This window comes from Corythoichthys intestinalis, chromosome 22 (assembly GCF_030265065.1).
Source record: "Corythoichthys intestinalis isolate RoL2023-P3 chromosome 22, ASM3026506v1, whole genome shotgun sequence".
Lineage (NCBI taxonomy): Eukaryota > Metazoa > Chordata > Actinopteri > Syngnathiformes > Syngnathidae > Corythoichthys > Corythoichthys intestinalis.
In genome coordinates, this window is record NC_080416.1 from 30,901,149 (window position 1) to 30,919,380 (window position 18,232).

The following is an 18,232-nucleotide window of genomic DNA, read 5'->3' on the forward strand; positions in this document are numbered from 1 at the left end:
TTGAATGATTTTTCAATAATTTATTTGTAATTTACTGGGGCTTATAAGTATTTGTACACCTGATAAAATCAGTGCGAATATTAGTGCAGTGCAGAGGCCTTTGTTTGCAATAACAGAGGTCAGACGCTTTCTGTAGTAGTTCTTCACCAGGAAACGGGATTTTGGCCCATTCCTCCACACAAATCTTCTCTAGATCTGTCAGGTTTCAGGGCTGTTGTTGAGAAACACATAGTTTCAGCTCCATCCAAAGATTTTCTATTGAATTAAGGTGTGGAGACTGGCTAGGCCACTTCAGAACCTTGATATGCTTTTTACGCAGCAACTCCTTGGTCAGCTTGGCTGTGTGCTTCAGATCGTTGTCATGTTGGAAGATCCAGCCATGCCTCAACTGCAAGTCCCTGACTGAGGAAAGGACGTACTGGCTCAAAATATGATACACTTCACCATTCATCCTCTGCTTTAGACAGTACAGTCGTCATGTCCCCTTTGCCGAAAAGCAGCCCCAAAGCATGATGTTTCCACCACCATACTTCACAGTGGGGATGGTGTTCTTGGGATTGTTCTTTGTTCATTCACCACACAACTTTCTGCCATGACCCCTCTGCATCATTCAGATGGTCCCAGGCAAACTTCAGACGGGCCTTCACATGTACTGGCTTCAACAGGAGAACTTTCTGAGCTATGCCAATTGTCCCATAGCATTTTTCCAGCTTTGTGGCGCTCCTCATGGCGTAAAGGTGGACTTTTTTTTTTTTAAAGGTAGACTGACAACTCTTTGAGTGTCATAATTATTGTTGATTCTCAGGGCTACAAATACCTATGAACCCCAGTAAATTACAAATAAATTATTTTAAAATTATATAGATTATGTCAGTTTGAGTGGAAATGCATCTATGATTGAAATTTCAGACCGCTACCTACCAGTATTTTCTAAGTGGGTGAACTTGCAAAATCACAAGGGGTGCAAATACTTCTGCTCATCACTGTGTATATATATATATATATATATATATATATATATATACACACACGCAAACACACTTACTGTATGGCTCTCGTGGAATCACATTTTTAAATATGTTGAGTGTTTTGGTTCTCTCAGTCAAAAAGGTTCCCGACCCCTGACTTAAATCCATGACCATCTTTATATTCAGCTTTTTTAAACTTCTTTTTCATATATATATATATATATATATATATAAAATTTATTTATTTTTTTTTTAAATGGGACACTCCGCATCCATGTTACAGCAGGGTCTCCCTAAAAAAAATTCCCATGTTAACCTAATTTGTAAGCATGATACTAGTTGATGTCAAAACTGATAGAGAATAAAATAAATTTGTAAGTTTGTCGTTTTATGCAATTATTATGAAAGTACTTATTGGTTAAATTATTGGAAAACTCAGCATGGGGGTCGGCATTTTTGAGAGCCGCATGCGCCTCTTTAGCGCTGCCCTAGTGGCTCCCTAAAGCGTTTCAAAAATGTCTGAAAATGGAAAAAAGATGGGGGAGGAAATATATTTTTTGTTAGAACATGGTTTCTGTAGGAGGACAAACATCACACAAACAACCTTAACGTTTTCCAATGCTGTAAAAATGTGTAGAATAAATATTACATTTCAACATTTCTGTCAACGAAGATTTGCGTCATAGTCTGCGACGCACGTTTCTATCAGCAGGGCGGCTGTTGTAAACAGACAACACCAGCGGCTATATCAGTACTTCTCAAATAGTGGGGCGCGCCCCCCTGGGGGGGGCGCAGAGCAATGCCAGGGGGGGCGCATGTGACCTCGGGGAACATGTTTTATGTGTTTTTTTTTTTTTTTTTTTGCCGTACTGGAATAAAGTGTACTTGCACATCCACTCAGTAGGTGGCAGTGGCGCTCTCATTTTCAGAGTGCGCGCAGTATTTTTGAACTAAGGAAGAGCACTCAGCACACACAGACAACACATATGAAGAGCAGTGTACCACCGCCGTTTTCGAAAGCCGTTTTCCGACCGGACTCACTCACGCAGCGACCCACTGTCTTGTCCGGTTCTCACGTCGCCGCCCGAGAAGTGCCATTTTCGGCTTGGGATCGTCACGACGACCGCCCTCACCTACGGTTCTACCTCGGCCGCCGTGAATGCGCTTTTTTCGTGCCGTTTGCCTTTTAGCTTTGACTTTTAATACAGTGGGTGATGATGAAAGACCACTGTTTACTGTGTCTAAAAATAATTATAGCAGACAGCAAGAAGCCAAATCAATTAAGACGCCACTTAAAGACATTAGACCCCAATCTCATTGTTAAGCCGCTTGATTTTTTCAGTGAAAACGTGCCGAATATTGCCAACAATCGTCCTGCTTTGTCAGTGTTATATCAGTAAGCCAGTGAGCATTGTTAGCATGTTAATTGAAAAATAACTCCACATCATTGCAAAGGACTTAATACTGTGAGCAGCAAAAATAAAAACTGTCCTGTCCAAGGACACTTTTTTTCCCCCTTTTATTCAGATTTGTTTTTTCGGTCAAATTTTTTGGCACATTGTCCTCATGAGTGAATGTTTCTAATCAATTTTAATTTGGTATTATTTACTGATTTTATTACATTTTATTTTTCTGTATCAAATGGTCAAAAATGTACCTTGAGTGTATTTTTTAGTTTGGATGTGAATTTTTTTTTTTAATTCAGGCAAATTGATGCACATCAAGTCTTCTCTGTTACAAACAAAACAATGTTTATAATAAAGTTATACTTTATTATAAGTTGATCTATGTTACTTTTTTTCTTTATTAGAAAAAAGGGACACAATGTTAGGCAGATGCGTATTTATAATAGTAATTTTATAGACAAATGATACTATTTACAGTGGCGGCAGAGAGTTTGGGGGGGCGCGAAACATTTACGTCTTCCTTGGGGGGGAGTGACAGAAAATAATTGAGAACCACTGGGCTATATGATGGATTCCAAAGAGGAAAATAGAAAGAAAAAAAAACTGAGGAGAACAGAGAGGTCAACGTTTCTTGGGCCCAATCAATTGCATTTATTGCCAATGCAGAAGGATTTGTTGAATGTTTGCTCTGCAGCGAGAAGTTGTCAACTCACAAAAGGAGTATAGTGGAAAGACATTTACAGGGAAGGCATACAACTTTGGCAGCAGAGTACCCAGTAAGTGCGATTGCATTACTTCTGGAGAAATCAATGGAGTGCAAAAATAGATTTAAAAAGTGGATTGCATCTCCAATCTCCAAAACGTTTTGTTGCAACCCGGGATAAATAAAGCGTGGAAAACCGTTCACAGATGGTGACTGGTAAATGAAGGATTCATTCATCATCAACTTATCAGAACACGCATTTGCAGACTTCAAAAACAAAACAGAGATAATACAGAAAATCAAATACATGCCTCTCGCACTAAGAAAAGGGCCATAAAAATGGCGGGCAACATCACCAATCAGCAAATCAAGGACATTAATTAAGCGGCAGCATTCTCTGTGATGCGTCGTGTGATGTGATTGACACTGAACACTTATCGCTTTTATGCAGGTACATGAACTCTGATTATATATTTTACCTTTTCAAAAGGGTGTCGTTTTATTTTTTATAAATGCAGGCTGTGTTTTGTTGCACGATGTTTGTTGGCCAGATAAGGGCCACGTTATGCACATTCTATTTTGTTGTTTTTTTTTTCGAATCTTCAAAATACAAATGACATCAAAATTCTGATTTATTGCATTTCTTTAATTTTAGCAAAGCCATTAAACATAATTCATTACTATTGTAATGAAGTCAAACTTGAGGCAGTATCGGACAACAACAAGTAGTCACGTCGTGCGTCATTCTATATAGAATGCACCGCAAGGAAAATAAACATTTAAAGAGAATTATAATACTAAGGGGCTGTGAGATATCAATAGAACCGTCATGTGGCAAGATAACAAATATTAATAAAGTTAACAAAAAAATAAATCACATTCATGAGCAATTATCGCAAATAGATAGAAAATTACGAACATTTCCGAATGTAGCCCGGAAACAGCCGATTGGGGCTGTGATATCACAGCCAGGAAACAAAAGGTCGAGGCAGGTGCCATCGTTGTTTATTGACGCGAGAGTTGCGCTCGTGTTTTATAAAAAAAAATAAAAAAATCGCTAAAATGGTTCAAACCTGTCGTGCTATGTGGTGTACAAATAGGCATTTGTCGCAATGTGGTACCCATGAGTTCCTGAACGCGAGAAAAAGAGCTGGACTACGCTGATAATGAGTAAAGTTCATCCGTGCAAAAAGGACTAATTTTGCAGACCCAGCCACAGTTTTGTGTGGTGCGCATTTTACACCTGAAAGCTATTCGAACTATGGACAAATGAAATCAGGTTTTGCTAAGAAATTGATGCTGAAATCAGATGCGGTGCCCACCATACACGCGCAGGCACCTAAATGTCCCGAGATATCAAGAAAGAGGATGACGAATGGCACTGATGAGACCACCACATCACCCCACGCAAAGCAAAGGAGGGGAGCAGCCAAGCTCGAAATGGCCGGAGTGAGTACTCTTTTATTATAAAAAACATATCATGCATTGGATATAGGACTGGACACATGTATAAATTATCGCTCGTAAAATATATACAACAAATCCTTTAATCCCATTCATATTTGTGTCTGTTGGCAGAGCGAAAACCTATGATAGCACAATAAATGATAATTATTCTATATATTACTTTATTTTGCGGTCACTGTGTATCAGCTTCACAAAAAGAAATGCAAAACAAACCATTTGGTGTTTCCCACACGATCTGTTGCCAGTGTTTCATCAGTGTGATTGCCAGTAAGTAACGCGTTACTATAATCTGATTACTTTCTTTCAGTAACGAGCAATCTAACGCGTTCATTTTTCCAAGGCAGAAATCTGATTAAAGTTAGTTTCCTCGGTGCCTGTGCGTAACTATTTTGTTGTTGCCTCATACTGTATGTCGAATGAAGAATATTGTAGTCATGTTATGTACGAAGAGCATTTGAAAAGAAAATACTGCGCTTGAGTTTGGGAGTGACATCACATCTCACGTTTTCTCAACTGGGGGAAAAAAAACGGGTCACGCGTATTACCATCCTGCCTGTGCACGCGCCGTCTGCCACGGCGGTCAACAACTTAGCCTTGCTAGTGGCTACCTATCAGGATGCTAACAGTAAAGGAGCCGGAGAGATACAACAAACGGCTACATTTGCTCAATGGAGATACAGCCATTACTTCACATATCCGTCCAGTAAAGATGCCAAAAATATCTCCGTGCGTTGCAAACTCTGCGCAGGCTCAGAAAGACTGTCGACCGCCATATACTCGACATCCAATTTAACAAGGAAGCACTTGGAATTACAGCACAATGCAAAAAAACTCTAATCAAAGCCAACAGGTACGGAGACAGCCAGCACTTCTACAGTTTGTAACCAGCCTTTATAATATGTGTAATTATGTACATTTTATACTTAGAGTTTGTAATCATAGTCGAAGTTTTACATTTGTGGGACTGGGGGAAAAGCATGTTGAAGACTGAAACAAAAGTCAAAAGTTTGGACACACTTCATGATTTTTGCGTTTTATATATTTTCACTAGTATTGTATATTCTCACTGAAGACATCAAAACTACGAACATGTGGAACGGCAAAAAAGAAGTGAAATAACTGAAAACAGGTTTTGTGTTCTACATTCTTCAAAATATCCACCTTTCAGGTGTCTCCAAACTTTTGGCCAATACTGTATATATATGTATATACACATCTTGACACTGTTCGAGTTCAATCAACTGTTCAAGTTGTTGTTGGCAGCGTTTGAAAGCTTAGGTTTAAAGAAATTCTAAATATCCATCTTGCCTCCTCTGGTGTAGTTTTTGCTTAGCTAAGCAAAGGATAGTCTCCGAGGTGCTAGTCTCATGATCTGTTCGAAAAATGATTTTGACCCATTATGAAAACCTTACTTTGTAGGATTTTTGTTCATTTCATTAATTGTTATTGTTTGTTTTATTGCTTTACAACTTTTGGAGACAACATTTTAACGGCTAGGTCTTTATTTCAAAGGGGAAGTTCAGAATTTTTGACATTAGGCTTAATCTTGGAGTTAGCAGGGGTTTAATTAGTTGTTGGAGTTGATTTAAACAAATTTTGTGCAATTTGTCAGTGGTTTGTTAGTTTTAGGGCTCCGGAATGGCTAAGCTAGGGCGAGTCAGTAGCCACGTTTACATGCCGACTTTTATTCATACCGATTCAAATCATTGCGAATGTAAATTTCACATCAGCTGTTTACATGTCACTTCATCTATTCCGATCCAGCGTTTACATGTGACTGCCTTTATTCCGAAAGGACGTTTGACAACTGCCGTCTGACATGCGCAGATTAATCAAAACAAAGCGTCACGTTGCAAAACGTGGAGCTCGATCGTCAGATCAGCTGCTGTTTTAACTTTTCGAGTGGAAACAAAACTTCAGAATGATACGCCGTTCATTTAAAAAGTGTGGGTGCGCTGTGCGTGTGCTTGGAAGCCATGTTGCAAGTGACGTTACTTACGTCACCGAGTGACGTCACCACGTCAGTACGGAGCATGCGCAGAAAGAACGCAACCAGACACCATTCCGCTTCCCTGTTTACATGATATAATTTTACTTCTAATCGGTTTGGGAAAAGGAATATTCCACCCCTGTGAATCGGAATGAAATTCCATTCGGTTTGGGCCTGTTCATTCCGAATGAGGTGTTTATATGGAACACATTTATTCGGTTTGAACAAATATTCCGATTGTAATTGGAATATTTGGCTCCATGTAAACGTGGCAAGTGGCTGGTTGACTAATTAAACCCCTGCTAACTCAAAGATTAAGCCTTATGTGAAAAACTCAATTACACGCGATGACTTTTTGCAGTTATTTTTATGTTGAGGCAGCAAAAGGAAAAAAAATTGGTAAAAAGTAACTGATAAGTTACTTGTAAAGTAACTTAGTTACTTTGATAATAAAGTAATCAATAAAGTAACTAGATTACTTTTTTTTAGGTGTAATCACTAATCAGTAATTAAATTACTTTTAAAAGTGACAACACTGATGATTGCTCCCCTCAATGATCGTTTCATTAGGCTGCATTGGCTTTCGTTTGGGCTGAAATTGACAAACCAAAACACCAAAGAAAGGTTCAAAACTCTCCTCGACACTATTAGAAGAACGTCCGTTACGTCGGATTCGTCGCTGCAACTAGAAACAAAATTGTCCACCTAAGCCTGTCGCAATATGCAATAATTCCATTTATCGCGCGATATATAAAAATGAAGGCGGTAACTTTTCCGCTGCGATTTATCGCCTCGCGTGCACGTGTGTGTGCGCGCGCGGCAGACGTGCTGTTAAAAGTTCGTTACCAACTGCGCAAAATGCATCTTCGTTCCAGGTCCGCCAAAAACTAGCGCCGGAGCCAATTGTTCCCATTATATCCTATTGTTCAACGTATACCGGCCGCGTCAGTGCTCCGGAGTGACCGTGGACCATCTATGGCGCGCCGGTGTTGTTGACGTGTGGGCGCTCCCGTCAGGAGTGACATTTCACGCGGGGCGGCTATTTTTCAGCACAACGCTGGATATTTACAATTAAGTCTGCCAAAACATTGTTACCGACTTGGCTGCTACGAATAACCTCACTTTGACAACGAACAGCTGAATGAAATTACCGGTAAGAGCGCTGTGCTTCAAACTCGTCCTGTATATGAAAGCCCTCATATGCTGGTGTTGTGTAGTAATGAGCAGACGTGACTTCAGCGGCGCTTGCTAACTTATTTAATGCGCGGTTGCGCGCACACACTAGATATCATGAAATGGCAAACTAGATGTGCTACTTCCCATGCCATTGGCTACGTGAGCCCAGAGTGATTATGGGACATGTAGTCCATATACTACATCGATGAATTCTAAACTGTCATTTGTCACATGAGGTTAAGAAGGCCAAATCAATCCATACCAGTGACTATAGATAATGTTGCAAATATTGTTAATTCAGTACGTGACACAAATGGATTTGGACCATAAATAGGATGTCTTGCTCAAGTAGTAAACCTAGCTACTAAGAGAGCTGTAGCAATCAACGGTGTGCCCTGCCTCACTTTACAAACAGTAAAGATTGTTCTCAGCACTTTTATACAATTTTTTTTCATATCAGTAAGAAGTAAGCACAGAAATATTATGCACTAAAATGCATGTTTATATGATGGCAATTTAATTTTTGCTCGTTAGCAAAAAAAAAAAAAAAAAAAAAAAATACAATTGTTATATTTTTTTTTACAGAGCATTAAATGTATTGAATCGGATCGAAAATCGTGTCCCTCGTATCAAAATTCGTACCGAACCATGACTTAACTGTATCATTGCATCCCTATGGAACACCATTGCAGAAGCTATGACGGGAAAAGTTTTCATTTTTCTAAATGCTGAAGTTGTTAAGTGCAATTTTTTTTTTTTTAAACACATTTTATTTATTCTGTGTTTCTGTGCGGTATCAATATTGTTGTTTTTTACTTAAGAGGTATGGTCTATTGTTTTTAGTTGGGATTTCTTAAAAAGTATATTTGAATTTAAGAGTAAATATCGCGTTTAAATGGGTGTACTTCATCTATTAATATATACTGTATTTGCACTGTGTTATTGTAAATTGGTTTAAAAAATTGGGGGGGGGGGGGGCGCAATAATATCGCATATCGCAATAATTTATGAGAATAATTATCGCACACTAAAATTTGTTATCGCGACAGGCCTATGTCCACCATCATCGCCGCCATTTAGCACTTTGTCAGGACCCAAGCACTGAGCCCAGTGTTTCCTAGTTGGGACGTCACGCACACAAAATGCTAGTTTCGGGGATCTCGGGCGCCAGTCATTTTAGCTTGACAATCGATCCAAATTTCTATCATTTTCTTGGTGTTGCGATGTGTGTAATTACACAAAGTGGCATGATATGAATCCAAAAGGCATGCGTTGATGGATAAATGATGGAATATTAGCATTTCCCCAGGTGTTGTATTACTCTATTTCTTTAATCATGAAGGCTCATTATGTATTTATAGCCAACTTACACTCATTGTAATACTAGGCTAATATAGATACATGCAACGTGTTGCGTTCATTATATTGCTTTTAATTTTTTGCTGCTCCAGACATATTTGTTTTTTTGTTATTTTGGCCGAATATGGCTCTTTCAACATTTTGGGTTGCCGACCCCTGACTTAGCACCTCGATTTCCAATGTGCCCCCCTGAATTTCGGCTTGCGCCCCTAAAATTTTAAGTTAGGGGCTACAGTGCTCCTAGAAAAAAATGATAGTCCGGAGCCCTGGATCTACTAGTATTACTTTTTCTCTTAAAAGGACATAATGTTATGCAGAGGTGTACTTATAATAATTTGATGGACAAATGATACTATTTACAGTGGCGGCAGAGAGTTGGGGGGGGGGGGGGCGTAACAGAAAATAATTGAGAAGCACTGTTCTAATGAAAGATTATTGGAACAACCTGTTGGGTGTTTTTTTTTTTTTTTTATACAGTGACACCTTTTTAAAACGATATATCGATTTTTGATGGCAGCACATCAATAACCTTTTGGGCTAAAAAGTGTAGAGATACGTTGCCAAACCCGTTATGAGGGGTATAACGATTTTTTTCAGCCAAATCTCCTTTCGATGCAATAAATATTTTCAATTTTGCATAACGCACATTCAGCTTCCTGTTAAAACAGGTGCGTTTGATTGACTTGTTCCTACACACCTGTATGTATTCCAGATGATTATTTTACAGGAAATCTGACGCATACAAACTTTAAATGCAGCTCACACTCTTATTTAACACATCCACGATGTCATAAAGTAATTTTAAAAAAGGTGGATGTTATGAATGACAACAAGAAGACGACAGAAAGCCACGAACACGCGGGATAAGTAAGGGTGGGGGGGCTCCACGCACCACCTCTTTCATTTGCGCAGAGGCAAGCGTCAACACACGCAGCAGCATAAACCCAGAGAAAGGAAAGGCGCAACTCGCACGGTGCCTTTCTTTCTAATGTCACTTGGAAAAGTCTCACGCGACGTACACAAACACACGCAAACGCGCGTCCGCCAAAGCGGTGAAAATCTGCAACACACGTGCGCGCACGCGCAAACCTCGCCGCTGCGTAAGGTTTGTCGAGAAAGGAAAATACCACTTTCAAAATAAAATGGTGAGAATGAGGAGAAATTCGCGACGTACCTGCTGCAACGACGAGAGGACACTTCTTCAACTGGAGTTACTGCGTGCCGTGTGTGTGACTGACTGTTGTGTGTGCGTGTGTCACTCTCTCACTCCTCTCTCTCTCTCTCTCTCTCTTCCTGTGTTTGTGTGCGTGTGGAGATGCGGGCACTTCCTCATCTGTTCTGCCCCCTGCAGGCCGACTCCCTCATGACAACCACAAAGGAGCAGATCTGTCAAGTCAATCACATGCAGCGGTGTGTTGGTGTGCGAAAAAGCCAAGTTTCTATTGCATAGCACTGCAGAACACCGGCATTATTTTTCTTATACCGATACTGCTAGGCTGATTCAAAATGTGAATGTTTTTATTGATATTACATTGATTGATTATCATCGAAATGTTAAAAAAAATGTTTTAGATTCATGAATGCATTTTCAATATTTTAAGAGGTGAGAAGTAACGCGTTACATTTACTCTGTTACATTTAGTTGAGTAAGTTTTTGACAAAAATATACTACTGAGAGTAGTTTTTACTTTTACCTGAGTAGATTTCTAAAGAAGAAGAAACCATGCCTGTCAACCCGGGGCCGTTGGCAACATAAGTGGAGTTTAAGGGGGGGCCAGGCTCCCCTGGTGGCCAAAAAGTGTCATTGCATTTAATTGACTTTCCTATATACTAGTCCTTTAAAAAAAATAGCATATTGTGATAAAGTTCATTATTTACTGTAACTTACTGATAAACATTAGACTTTCGTATATTTTAGATTCATTACACACAACTGAAGTAGTTCGAGGCTTTTATTGTTTTAATATTGATGATTTTAGCAAAAAAGTCAAGAAAAAACAAAAAAATACCGATCTCAAAAAATTTGTATATCATGAAAAGGTACTCTGAAGAAGCTACTAACCTAATCATCTGAATCAACGAATTAAGTCAAAACCCCTGCGAAAGATTCCTGAGGCTTTTAAAAACTCCCAGACTCCCAAACTGGTTCATTACTCAAAACCGCAATCATGAGCAAGACAGCCGACATGACTGCTGTCCAGAAGGCCATCAATGACACCTTCAAGAAAGAGGCTAACGCAGAAAGAAATTTCTGAGCGAATAGGCTGTTCTCTGAGTGCTGTATCAAGGCACCTCAGTGGGAAGTCTGTGGGAAGGAAAAAGGCTACGTTCATACTACAGGTTTTAATGCACGAATCCGATTTTTTGTCATATCTGTTGTTTTGGTGTGCCCGTTCAGACTGCCTTTGTCCATTGAGACCATTCAAATATTACGCATGCACACTAATTCGCAGTCCGACACGCGCTGAGCAAGACGACCCGCATGCACAGAAGCATCAAAACAAATGACCACACACGCTGGCTGTCATCCGTCATTCCAGGGCTATCATATTTTGCTTTTTAAAAAGAGGACACAAATAACAGACATAAATAATCCCAGTTTAGGCTTATATTCAAGGTATATGGATCGATAGCATGCACGTACTGTCCGTGCATGTCACACATACATACGCGCAGTTTGCCCCGACTCTCGGCCGTGTAAGCAATGTTGAAATATTGCTTATATGGAGCAGACAGAAAACCGATCATTCTCAGGCTTATCCTCAACCCATTTTAATTTTTTTTTAATGACTGTTGTCAAGTTCGACTCTTCCTAAAAAGCCGTGCTCAAGGCAAGCTAGGCGCTAATAACGCACAGCTGCACCGCTCCGTGGCGTCTCTCTCGCTTTTTGATGACGTAATTGCTGCATGAATTCCGATTTGAGAGACTGGACAGTACAGACTGCCGCGACAGTCTGGAAAAATGTGGCCCAGATCGGATTTGAACCACATACGAAAGTGACCCAGATCAGATTTGAAATGGTCCAGTTCTATGCGACTTGTCACGTTCAGACCATCAAGTTAATGCGTCACTCAAGTCGGAAAAGCACGAAAAAATCGGATTCGTGCATTAAGACCTGTAGTATGAACGTAGCCAAAGCGTGGCAGGAAACGCTGCACAACCAGAAGAGGTGACCGCACCCTGAGAAAGATTATGGAGAAGGGCCGATTCCAGACCTTGGGGGACCTGTAGAAACAGTGGACTGAGTCTGGAGTAGAAACATCCAGAGCCAACGTGCACAGGCATGTGTGAAACAGCGGCAGAAGCGCCTAACCTGGGCTACAGAGAAGCAGCACTGGACTGTTGCTCAGTGGTCCAAAGTACTTTTTTCAGATGAAAGCAAATTTTGCATGTCATTCTGAAATCAAGGAGTTTGGAGGAAGACTGGGGAGAAGTAAATGCCAAAATGCCTGAAGTCCAGTGTCATGTACCCACACTCAGTGATGGTCTTGGGTGCCATGTCAGCTGCTAGTGTTGGTCTACTGTGTTTTATCAAGGGCAGGGTCAATGCAGCTAGCTATCAGGAGATTTTGGAGCACTTAATGCTTCCATCTGCTGAAAAGCATTATGGAGATGAAGATTTCATTTTTCAGCACGACCTGGCACCTGCTCACAGTGCCAAAACCACTGGTAATTGGTTTACTGACCATGTCATTGCTGTGCTCAATCGGCCTGCCAACTCTCCTGACCTGAACCCCATGGAGAATCTGTGGGATACTGTGAAGAGGAAGTTGAGAGACACCAGACCCAACGCTGTGGATGAGCTTAAGGCCACTATCGAAGCATCCTGGGCCTCCATAACACCTCAGCAGTGCCAAAGGCTGATTGCCTCCATGCCACGCCGCATTGAAGCAGTCATTTCTGCAAAAGGATTCCCGACCAAGTATTGAGTGCATAGATGATATAATTAATTGAAGATTGACTTTTTTTGTATTAAAAAACACTTTTTGAATTGGTCGGATGAAATATGCTAATTTTTTGAGATAGGGATTTTTGGGTTTTCTTGACTTTTTTGCTTTTTTGCTGAACTACTTCAGTTGTGTGTAACGAATCTAAAATATATGAAAGTCTAATGTTTATCACTACATTACAGAAAATAATGAACTTTATCACAATATGCTAATTTTTGAGAAGGACTAGTTTCTAAAAGTTGTAAAGCAATAAAGCAAACAACAAAAATGAAAGAAATGAACAAAAAAAGATATTTTTATAATGGGTCAAAATTATTTTTCGAACAGATCATGTGGCATGCACCTTAGACGGTTATTTCCTTTGCATATTATTAAAAAAAAAAATAGGGGGAGGGCAATTTTATTTTTCAAATGATATTTTTTCTTTGTTTGAAAATATTTTTTTTAATTGAAGCAACTTTTTTGGGGATTGAATGATTTAGACTAAATGTCCTACCCATAATATGGCCTAAGCACAAAAAAGATTGCTAAAATCAAAGAAAACTTTTTTAATTAAAAATTGTGTGAAATGTTCAAATGCAAATATTTGAGTCTCTTATTTTTTCGCATTCAAAAACTTTTTTTTCTTTGATTGGAATTTTTCTTTTTTTTTGATTGAAGTGATTTTTCGATTGAAAATGTATATTTTTTGTTTGAAGCAACTTATTTTTTGATTGAATAATAAAGACACAAATGTGGCCCAAACGCAAAACATTACTTCAATCAAAAAAGTTGCTTCAATCAAAAAAAAAAAAAAAAAAAAAATCAAAGAAAAATTGCTTTCAAATGCATTTTTTGGGAGTTTTACATTTATTTTTGCATTCAAACACATTTTTTTTGATCGAATAGTGAGAACACAAATCCATATTCACTGGATGACGATCTTGGCGAAAAGTATCGCTGTCCTAAGCAGCCTGATTTAGAATTCCCCTCAAGAATGATGGGAAATTTTCAACTTATTACCGGTACTATAAATATTCTTGAAAGTTAATTTTATTGCTGACACTGCATTTTGGCATGATGTGCCCCCCCCCGGCCCAAAAGTCAAACTCCGCCTACGGTTGGCAATCTTACAAATAGTGACCCTTACAAATTGGTGACTAATCTCACAACGTTTTAAACTAGGGTTGTTCCGATCATGTTTTTTTGCTCCCGATCCGATCCCGATTGTTTTAGTTCGAGTATCTGCCGATCCCGATATTTCCCGATCCGATTGCTTTTTTTTTTTGCTCCCGATTCAATTCCAGTCATTCCCGATAATTTTTCCCGATCATATACATTTTGACAATGCATTAAGAAAAAAATGAATAAAACTCGGACGAATATATACATTCAACGTACAGTACATAAGTACTGTATTTGTTTATTATGACAATAAATCCTCAAGCTCGCATTTTCATTATTAACATTCTTTCTGTGAGAGGGATCCACGGATAGAAAAACTAACGTGGTTATGTAATATGTCATAGTCAGAGGTGGGTAGTAACGCGTTACAAGTACTTCGTTACAGTTACTTGAGTAACTTTTTGAGAAAAATGGACTTCTATGAGTACAATACTAAGCCATATGTTTTTCTTTTATTTGAGTAGATTAGCAATGAAAAAACGTTACTCTTACTCCGCTAGTTCGGGCTACACAAGAGTCGTTAATCTTTCCTCTTTATTCTACATATTAGATTTTTTTGTGCCAGCGATACTATTTTCAAGAGTAGCGCTACTAATTTCACTAAATGTGACGTTGCAACAATTGTCACATGACTCCATTACACCAATCAGACGCAAGCTTGCCGTTCTATGATCACGACAGCCTGTTTAAACACGTTGCATTTTTAAAGCACCGTACAAAATGAAGTATTTGACAGAGTGCTGCCCTCAACATGACTCGGATGCGCGGATTTACACCTCTCTCCCAGTTTTTATTAGACAACGATTGACCACGCAAAACCGGAGATATGATCCTTTTAATTACATAATGAAGGAATTACAGTATTCACTATTCAAACAAGGAACTATTTTCTCCACTAGAGGGCAGGGCACTCATGCTCATTGGACAAATAATGCGTCATTTCTGTCTTTTTTTCCCCCTCTCTTGCTGGAATTCAATTTTTTTTTTTAATATACATATCATTGGCTTAATGTGGTTATGTAATGGGTTATTGTACAGTGTCATTATAACAACAGTTCATAAAGATAAGTTTGTACTGAGGGAATTTTTTTTTTTTTTTTTTTTTTACAAAAAACTAATCTAACAAAAATAAGCAGTTACTCACAATGTTAAGAATTACTTGAATATTCTTTTCTCTGGATACTTTTTTACTTGTACTTTAGTACATTTTTTGGATGACTACTTTTACTTGAGTAATATTATTTTGAAGTAACGCCACTCATACTTGAGAAAAAAATTTGGCTACTCTAAACACCTCTGGTTGTAGTACAGTATAATAATGTGTAATTTGTAAATGTACTATAATGTGTAATTTCACTTCATTTTGGTCACTGAAGTGGCCGGCGTATCAATCTATATCTCACGTCAACACAGGCTGACAGGTTGTCATAATTTTGTCAACGAATGATCAACGAAGTGATAAGAACAATTATACAATCTCAATCTACTTTGTGCTGAATCCATTTTTGGAGATTCCGTGGGTTCCCCTGGCTTGATTTTGCAATTTTAACTTTGTCAACACACTGCTTGCTTCAACCGCAATTCAGGTTGTTCTTTCTAAACCGGAAGTTCGGAGCAGACATTTTCCAAGATGGCGCCGTCCATATTTCGTTCAGGAAACTTGTCTATAATCCAGGTTACTTTGAGTTCTTACAACTTGAAATAATTAACTCATTTGCTCCCAAAAACGTATAAATACGTTCTATTTTTAATTGTTTCAGTGTCCCAAAGACTTATTTATACGTCTTTCACGTTTTTTTTTTTCCCAAAAAGACATCTCTGGGTTCTGACTCAATTTAGCTCCAAAGCACAAAGCTGAAAATCCATTTTAAAGCAATAGAACTGGCCACTGGAGGGCAGTAGCGCATTTGGTAAGACCCGCAACCCGATTCAACGGTAACGAACGGCCAAGCCTCACGGCTGGGGCGCCGGTGGAAGACGACCGAATGGATGCCATGCGGCGGACGACCGAGCAGAACAACCGGTAGGACGCCCGGGATGCCAGGCGCTGGACAACCGAGCAGAACGACTGGGACCACTAGTGCAGCGGACGATGCCTCTGAGTCTGTGCTGCTCGCGAGCAGAGCCCGCAGAGACTCAAAAAAATACATCTTTATGAGACAGGCGCCGATTAGGGAAAAGTTTAACCGGCTGTCGGGGCCGGAACAGCGTCATCTTTCAGCTGGTTATGTGTAAATAAATTGTTGATTTAAATAACATACTGTGTACCATTTGCAGCCACCGCTGACAGTCATGGTTGCCCAACTTCTCATCATGCATTTAGGCGGGACAGTTAAGTCGCTACAGTATCATTTAGTGAAAGCACAATCAAAATAATATTCCTATCTCTGACAAGAGACAATCTTTTTCTTAACACGCTGAATGTACACAACGCAGAACATACTGTATACCATTTGCAGCCACCACTGACAGTCATGGTGGCCCAACTTCCCATCATGCATTTGGGCGGAACTGTTAAGTCGCTACAGTATCATTTAGTGAAAGCACAACAAAAATAATATTCCTATCGCTCAAAAAAAATAATGTTCACAAAAAGAAAAGCGCTCAATGCAAAGAGAACTGGCATTCCCAATCAAAATAGCTATGCAAAATACACATAAAACTTACTCTTTGCCTTGGCTAGATCTCTAATTAATTTAAAACTCGTCATTGACACCTTGTGGTGTATTTCAATCACTACCTTATGTAGTTAAAGACACTGTGGAAGATCAGCAGGGATCCCATGTGACGTCACCGCTCGGCGACGTCTACAGTTGTGAGCTACTGCTGTAGTTTATTTTTTGATTGAAAATTTTACAAATTGTATTAAAACGAAAACATTAAGAGGGGTGTTAATATAAAATTACTATAACTTGTACTAACATTTATCTTTTAAGAACTACAAGTCTTTTTCTATCCGGGATCCCTTTTAACAGAAAGAATGTTAATAATGTTAATGCCATCTTGTGTATTTATTGTTAAAATAAACAAATACAGTACTTATGTACAGTATGTTGAATATTTATGTCCGTCTTGTGTCTTATCGTTCCATTCCAACAATAATTTACAGAAAAATATGGCATATTTTAGCGATGGTTTGAATTGCGATTATGATTAATTTTTAAGCTGTGATTAACTCGATTAAAAATTTCAATCGTTTGACAGCCCTATTTTAAATACATCAAATTTTTAAGAATTTAAAGACCAAATGTGAAGTAAGGTTGGCCAACCATGTTTTTGAATAATATCAATGGCTAAACAATTATAAGCATATTTTCGTTATTTTTTTTAACGCAACCCTTCCAGATTCTTTGTTTAACCCATAGCAACGCCCTTGACAACGAAAATGCTTTTCTTCGACAATCTTCGGAAATCTTCGGAAATTACGTCACACCGAGAACTGCAAGGGAAATCCGCCATACACACAGTATTGTTGCATTGCTTCTCGGTAAGATGCCACGGCGGTGTTTGGCGATGTATTGTTCTCAATCTAAAGAAAAGTTGTATGAGTGGCTGAAGGATAGCAGGGCACGTAAATGTTAAAAAAAATCTTTTGTTCGCGCTAAGCGAATGAATTTCACGCCACCATCGAGTCGTGTTCTCTGCTACAAAGACTTCGAAAATGCCTGCTTCCTCTACCGATCTGCTTATGATCAAGGATTTGCCAAAAAGTGTGATTTTTGGATCGATGACTGATGACTTTGTCAAAGCAGAGCTGCCAACTGTTGTGGAATGAACAGAAGCTAGCGACGTTAGCCGAAAGCTAACTCGTGGCAATCCCCGATCATAGTTGTTGTTGCATTCGCTAGGTTAAGCGTGTTTAAATTGTGCGTCATCTACGATCTTGTCCGAAAGGGTTAATCCACTGTAGATCAGGAAAGGTGTGTGGATGTGCATATAAGTGGGTCGGCATCAGGGTAATTCACGGTCACGTTGCCGTAAGAGACACACAACGCCGGTGAGTTTGTGCACATTTATTTGTATTTGTATTATGTATTTCCACCTTCAT

The 18,232-nt window shown here is 39.1% G+C and overlaps 1 protein-coding gene across 7 annotated transcripts in view; it reads right to left on the reverse strand.

Annotated features, from left to right (window-relative positions):
* elmo1 (engulfment and cell motility 1 (ced-12 homolog, C. elegans)) overlaps positions 1-10,415 on the reverse strand; it is a 201,678-nt gene extending 191,263 nt beyond the window's left edge. For 4 of the 7 annotated variants that reach the window (XM_057827714.1, XM_057827708.1, XM_057827716.1 and 1 more), the window contains exon 1: positions 10,244-10,414. The gene's annotated coding sequence lies outside the window, so the exon portion shown is untranslated. Of the gene's footprint in view, positions 1-10,243 lie in introns of all 7 variants that reach the window. The other 3 variants (XM_057827712.1, XM_057827710.1, XM_057827709.1) reach the window with 2 other exon arrangements.
* Positions 10,416-18,232: the final 7,817 nt, after the last annotated feature.